We start from the raw sequence: 6,249 nt of genomic DNA, 5'->3' as shown, positions 1-6,249 counted from the left end.
CCCCGCCGCCGCCCTTCTCGCGAGACCGCCCGGCCTCGCCGGCTCTTCCGGCCCCGCCCCGTGGCCATCCGTGCGCCCGGTCCACCGAGCGCGGGCCGCGCCGGGCGGTGTCGCCCGCGCCCTTGGCCGTGGCCGTGGCCGCCCGCGCCCTTTGCGCCCTGGGCCTGGGCCGGCTCACGCGTGGCTTGGGGACCCGGAGCCCCAGAAGCAGTGGTGTCCGGGTCAACAGCGGAGGAGGCAGTGCCTTTTCTCTGGCCTTCTTTAACAGGTTTATCATTTGAAAGGTACTCACCTTTCACCTTGCAAATGGCTGCAGCCGGACAGGAGCCTCCTCCAGGTCTCCCAGCAGGCTGCAGGGGCCTAAGAACTTGGGCCATCTTTGGCTGGTTTCCCGGCGCGTGAGCAGGGAGCTGGATGTGAAGTGGAGCAGCCATGACACAAACGCGCACCCCAAAGGGTGCTGGCCTCACCGGCCACTCGACATTTTTTGGCATTTTTTCAGATTGTACACACCGTGCCCCCATGCCTGCCCATGGTGCCCGGCTCAGGAGGACACAAAGCTTCCCCAGTGCCCAAGTGACTGGCCCCAGAGTGGACAAGTGGCTCAGGTTTCCCTGACAAGAGGAAAGGCCTCCCGCCCCAGCCCTGCAGCAGGTGGCACGTGGCAGCCATGTGGACATGAGCAGGGAGGCCTGTGGAGGTGAAGCGGCTGAGGGAGGGTCAGATACAGGGAGAATCAGGGTGCTGGGCTTTACAGGGTGTGGACAAAGCCTGTGGAAAATGAATAAAAGCACACGAGAGGCAGCCCTGGGTGCATCCCAGGCCTGGCCTGGCTCATGTGGGGGGCTTTCTGCCTGTTGTCTGTGTCCTTGAGTCTGCAGCCCCTGCCAGGCCTCGGTGGCTGCAGAGTCCCTGCTAACACTGGCCCCGCCTACGAGGCACCTGCTGTAGCGCCTTCTGCAGGTGCAGTGGGCGAGGAGTGGGGGCATGACTCCCACAGCAGCCACCTTCGCACAGGTGCCTCCTGGCGCAAGGATGCCTGGATGTGCCCCAGTGCCGTGCAAGGCCTGAGCTGGGGCAGTCCCTGTGACAGCCTCACCCCACGCGCAGCAGGGACAGGCTGCTGGAGGCCATGAGTTCAGACTCCGCTGGGCCCAGCAGACCCAGGCTTGCGTAACTGCCCGACTCCATGACGTGTTGGCTTCTGGTTTCACATCTTGTTCAGAATCATAGGCACCGCCTCCCTCCCTCGGCCTGCCCGCGTCGCTCCTGGAATGCCTGCCCGCCTCGCTCCTGGAATGCCTACCCCTGAGTCAGGACTGCCAACACTTCTCTTTTTCTAGTTCTGTCAGTTCCCCAGGGAGGGAGCGTGTGCCTCCAGCCTAGGCGTGAGTCAACAGATTTGTGACTTTGCCTCGGGCATGGGGAGCTGGCACCAAGTCTGCCTATGAGGAACTCACTCAGAGCAGGAAACACAAGCAAACTAAGTAAACATGGGGCCGAGTAATGGGGAGGAACCGGGTGTCCCATCTCTGCACCCAAAACAAAGCCACGCATGCACACACACACACACCCTGCACTCACACCATACACACACACAGCTGCCCGGGTGTGGACTCAGCTTTCAGAATGACATGGGCGGATTTGCCAGAGGATGTGAGAGCCTAGCCAGAGGAAGGCAGATTTGCATGGGACTGTATTTCTTTCCACAGGCTGGGTTATTTTGATCCTTTCCCTCCTTACTCACTTTCCTGCTTGGGGTTTTAAGAACCCTCAAGGCATCTGCAAGAAGCCGTGCTCCCTGGCAGAAATGGGCTGGCAGGACACGGCGGGGCCAGCGGAGGCAACCTGGGCGGAAGGGGGAGCTTGCTGTTAAGCTGGCATGACCATGCCTGGCTGCCACAATCAGCCTGCTGCTCGTAAACTCCCAGGGGAAGCTCCCTGGCCTGTAATCACAGCTGGGGGAGCGGCACGAGGCCCGCTGGTTCCTAGGTGACACCTTCGCGGAAGGGCACCAGCGACGGTTGCCAAGCCTGGGACCTGAGCCGCTCTGGGGCAACGGCGCGGAAGGGCGTGAGTGGGTCCACCATCAGACCTTACAACCCTCTGTGTGTAAACAGTGATTTCAGTGACATGGGTGGATTTGCCAAAAGCAGAGGGAAGCTCCAGCAGGTGCAGTGTCCCCATCTCCCCAGCACCTGGGACAAGGCCCCGTGTCCGGTGGTGCGGATGGCTGCAGGGAAGGGCCGACACCACACCGTGCCCAGTGGCCACAGCCGCTGCCCTGCTACTGACCGCTGAATTCACGGGGATCCCAGGGCTGGACGCAGGGCTGGCTGGATCCTCTGGTCCCCGAGTCAGCGCACAACCAGGCCTGCCCACCTGCGAGAGCCACCAGCCATGAAGCCACGGTCAGGGGTCTGGAGATGGACTTGTGAGCCATGCTGGACAGAGCCACTTGCACGGATCAGGCGGAAGGAATGCGGGGACTAAGCTGCCCGGGACTGGCGGAGTGAGAGGCGGCCCCGTCCGCGGGCTATGGACCTGGCTGTCCTGCTTCCGGTCGCGGCTCAAGGAGAACACTGCTGCTATTTCAGTGGCACGCCACACATGTTGCTTTCTGTCTCTTGAAGCTGAAAAAGTCCCAACAGGATACCCTTGTTGGGGGAGAAAATGCAATGTCTTTCACAGAAAAAGGGGGCCCGGTGAGGTAACCTAGTGGTTAAAGTCCTCACCTTACACGCAGTGGGATCCCATATGGGTGCTGGTTCCTGTCCCAGCGGTCCCACTTCCCATCCAGCTCCCTGCCTGTGGCCTGGGAAAGCAATCGAGGATGACTCAAAGCCTTGGGACCCTGCAGCTGTTTGGGAGACCCAGAAGAAGCTCCTGGCTCCTGGCTTTGGATTGACTCAGCTCCAGCTGTTGCGGTCACTTGGGGAATGAATCATTGGATGGAAAATCTTCCTCTTTGTCTCTCATCTCTGTGTATCTGACTTTCCAATAAAAATAAATAATTAAAAAACAAGCCCAACTACCCCAGTAACTTCATTGTGGTGTCGTGGGTAAAGCTGCTTGCCGCACTGGCATCCCACATGGGCCCTGTCCCATGGACGTATCCCAGCTGCTCCACGTCCCATCCAGCTCCTGCTAATGTGCCCGGAGAGCAGTGGAGGACGGCCCAAGTGCTTGGGCCCCTACACCCACCTGGGAGACCGGATGAAGCTGCTGGCTCCTGGCTTTGCTCTGGCCCAGGCCTGGTCATTGCAGTCCTTTGTGGGCGTGAATCAGCAGATAGAAGATCTTTCTGTCTCTCTCTGTAACCCTGCCTTTCAAAACAAATGCACAAAACAGGGTGCAGAAACCAAAGTCAGTAGCTCTCAAACTCCCGAGTCCTTGAGTCCGGTAGCAGAGCTAAGGAAGTGGGTCACTCTCCAGCTGCCAGTGTGCCCCGGGGGCGGGCCAGGCCTCCCCATGCTGCAGCCAAGGGCCGTGGGGCCAGGCCAGGCCTTCCCGGGCCATCGCTGAGGGCTCTGTGAGGTGCCCACCAAGCAGGAATGGTCTTCCTAACATGCGGGGCAGCAGTCGCAGCCTCGTCAGGGTGGCGGGGTTTTTGCATGCTCTTTCTCCTGTCTGAATCTGTGAAGCGTGTCTTACTGATTCGGAAGATCACGACGCGCTAATGGGTGTGGACCTGGGGACTTCAGCTTGTTCCTGGATGTGTGCAAAGGAGCTGCCTGGCCGTGGCTGCACAGGCCTGGCCACCGCCTTTGGGTCACAGGACAGCAGCAGCGGGAATCAAAGCCCGGAAGCCTGCCGGAAGTGCCAAGGCGATTCCTGATTCCTGGAGCCACAGGTGCAGGAACCGGTTATTCTTAGATCAGTGGCTTTCTCTCTGCCCTTTGCCTTTGGTCACTGTCAGGCACTGTCAGCAAACAGCAGGGAAGGGAAACCACCAGCTGGCAAGCCACACTTCCATCCCTATCCTCCTCCTTGAAAGAACAGTTATTTTCATTTTATCTGAAAACCAGAGAGAAAAGCAGAAGAGAAGTTCAGAGATCTTCCAGGTACTGCATCACTCCCCAAATTCTGCAACAGCCAGGGCAGGGCCATTCTGAAGCCAGGAGCCAGGAGCTCCAGCCAGGTCTCCCACATGGGCGGCAGGAGGTCAGGTGCTCTGCTGTCATCTGCTGCCCGCGAGGGTGCGTTAGTGGGACCTGGACAGGAGGTGCAGCAGCCAGCCCTGTCACCTGCTGCCCGCGAGGGTACGTTAGCAGGAGCTGGACGGGTACTCATACATGATGCATACCACGTGGGGACTCAGTGCTGCTCCCTGCACTTTTTTTTAAGACTTCTTTTTTTTAAATTAGAAAGTCAGATACACAGAGACGAGAAGAGACAGAGAAGCAGATCTTCTGTCCGTTAATTCACTCCCCAAGCAGTCACAATGGCTGGAGCTGCACCCATCCAAAACTAGGAGCCAGGAGCTTCTTCTGGGTCTCCCATGCGGGTGCAGGGTCCCAAGGCTTTGGGCCGTGCTCGACTGCTTTCCCAGGCCACAAGCAGGGAGCCAGATGGGAAACAAGGAAATGGGACAGGAACGGGCACCCATATGGGATCCCGGTGAGTGCAAGGCAAGGACTTTAGCTGCTAGGCTACCTCACCGGGCCCGCCTCTGCACTTTTTAAAGGCTGAGATGCTCCCCTTCCCCTTCCCCTTTCTCTTTCCTCCCCTTGTCCCGGGCAGAAGGAGGCCAGGCTGCTCTGAGGCAGGGCTCCTGCCCTTGTCCCGGGCAGAAGGAGGCCAGGCTGCTCTGAGGCAGGGGTCCTGCCCTTGTCCCGGGCAGAAGGAGGCCAGGCTGCTCTGAGGCAGGGGTCCTGCCCACAGGGAGGACACCCTCCCAAGTGCTGTCTCCAGGTCAGAGAATCGCGTGTTGTGCAGGTGCACACACACTATTTGTTCTGTTTCATATTTCCTACATGGGAGAATTGCAAAAGACGTCACCCACGTCAACTGTGAGATTCCCTATAGCTCCTCTCATTTATAGGCGAGTAAAACTGCAGCCCTGAGCCCCAAAGCTAAAGCCATTGGTCCCCTAGAACGAGCCCGGCTCTCTGCCCAGGAGTGCACTCTCCCACAGGAGTAAAACTTACCAACAGCACGCATCGGGGATGGGTCCAATCCATCGGCCTTCCTGGGGCACGTGCGGCCGGGGCAGAAAGGCGGGCCTGGGGGACTGCCTGCTCCTGGTTACAAAGCAGAGTGGCAGCAGTACCAGAGGGAGGGCAGCTGGTGACCTCCCCGGGGCATGGGCCTGTCCAGCGTCATGGCTGGGGGCTTGGTGGCCTGGATCGCTGCGAGCTGTGACGGTGATGGTGGTGGGTCACTGGTGCTGCTGTAACGCAGTCCGCAGGTGCAAACCCAAGCCCTCAGTCCTGGAGTTGGGCTTCAGTGCCGTTGGCCAGCAGGCTTGGTGTCCAGATGGGGACCGCGTGCTCACATCACAGCCCTGGCACTGCCTGGGTCTTTGCTGCAACTGAGACAGGAAGAAAGGACCCCAGCTTATGCAGCGTGCCCCAAGTCACTTCTCCCTGCCCCTTCTCTGTTCTCCCTGCCCTACCCTGTCTGTCCTCGGGGATGGTGGTGCTTACTGCCGTGTGGGGGGTGCTCCTTTGGCTCACTCCCTTGGCCCCTGCCTTCTCCCACTGTGCCCGCTCTCCAGCTCCCTTGGAGGCAAGATGTGGTCACATGATCTGTAAGAAGCCTCGCTAAGGGTTGTGTGAGTTTCCAAGGGTGGGCATTGAGCAGGCAAGACGGCGCCTGGGCACCTGCTGTCCACCTGGGCACCCAGGGCTCAAGTCCCAGCTCCATGTCTGATGCCAGCGTGTGGGAGGTCACCCCTGGATCTCCTGGCCAGCCGGTGTGGGAGCAGCGTGTGGGAGGGTCACCCGGATCTCTGTCTGCCTGGCCCATGTGCGAGGTCATAGGCACACAGCACACTGTGTCCTAGGTCCCTGGCCCCCGGCTCCAGCCTGGCCCTCCTGGCTGCTGTGGCTGGAGAGTGGACCGGAGGATGGAAGGACTCCATCTCTCTGGTTTTGATTATCTTTCTTTCAAATAAATTACCAGCAAAAAATTTCAGAAAGAATAAATTTATTCCTATTTCTAAAAACAAATGAGCCAGTGTCACAGTGCACCCAGTTGGGCTGTTGCCTACAACAGTGGCTCCCGTTTGGATGCCAGTTCGAGCCC

The sequence above is a fragment of the Ochotona princeps genome, chromosome 29, assembly GCF_030435755.1.
Source record: "Ochotona princeps isolate mOchPri1 chromosome 29, mOchPri1.hap1, whole genome shotgun sequence".
Taxonomy (NCBI): domain Eukaryota; kingdom Metazoa; phylum Chordata; class Mammalia; order Lagomorpha; family Ochotonidae; genus Ochotona; species Ochotona princeps.
The sequence above is the reverse complement of the archived record's forward strand: the minus strand, read 5'-3'. Positions refer to the sequence as shown.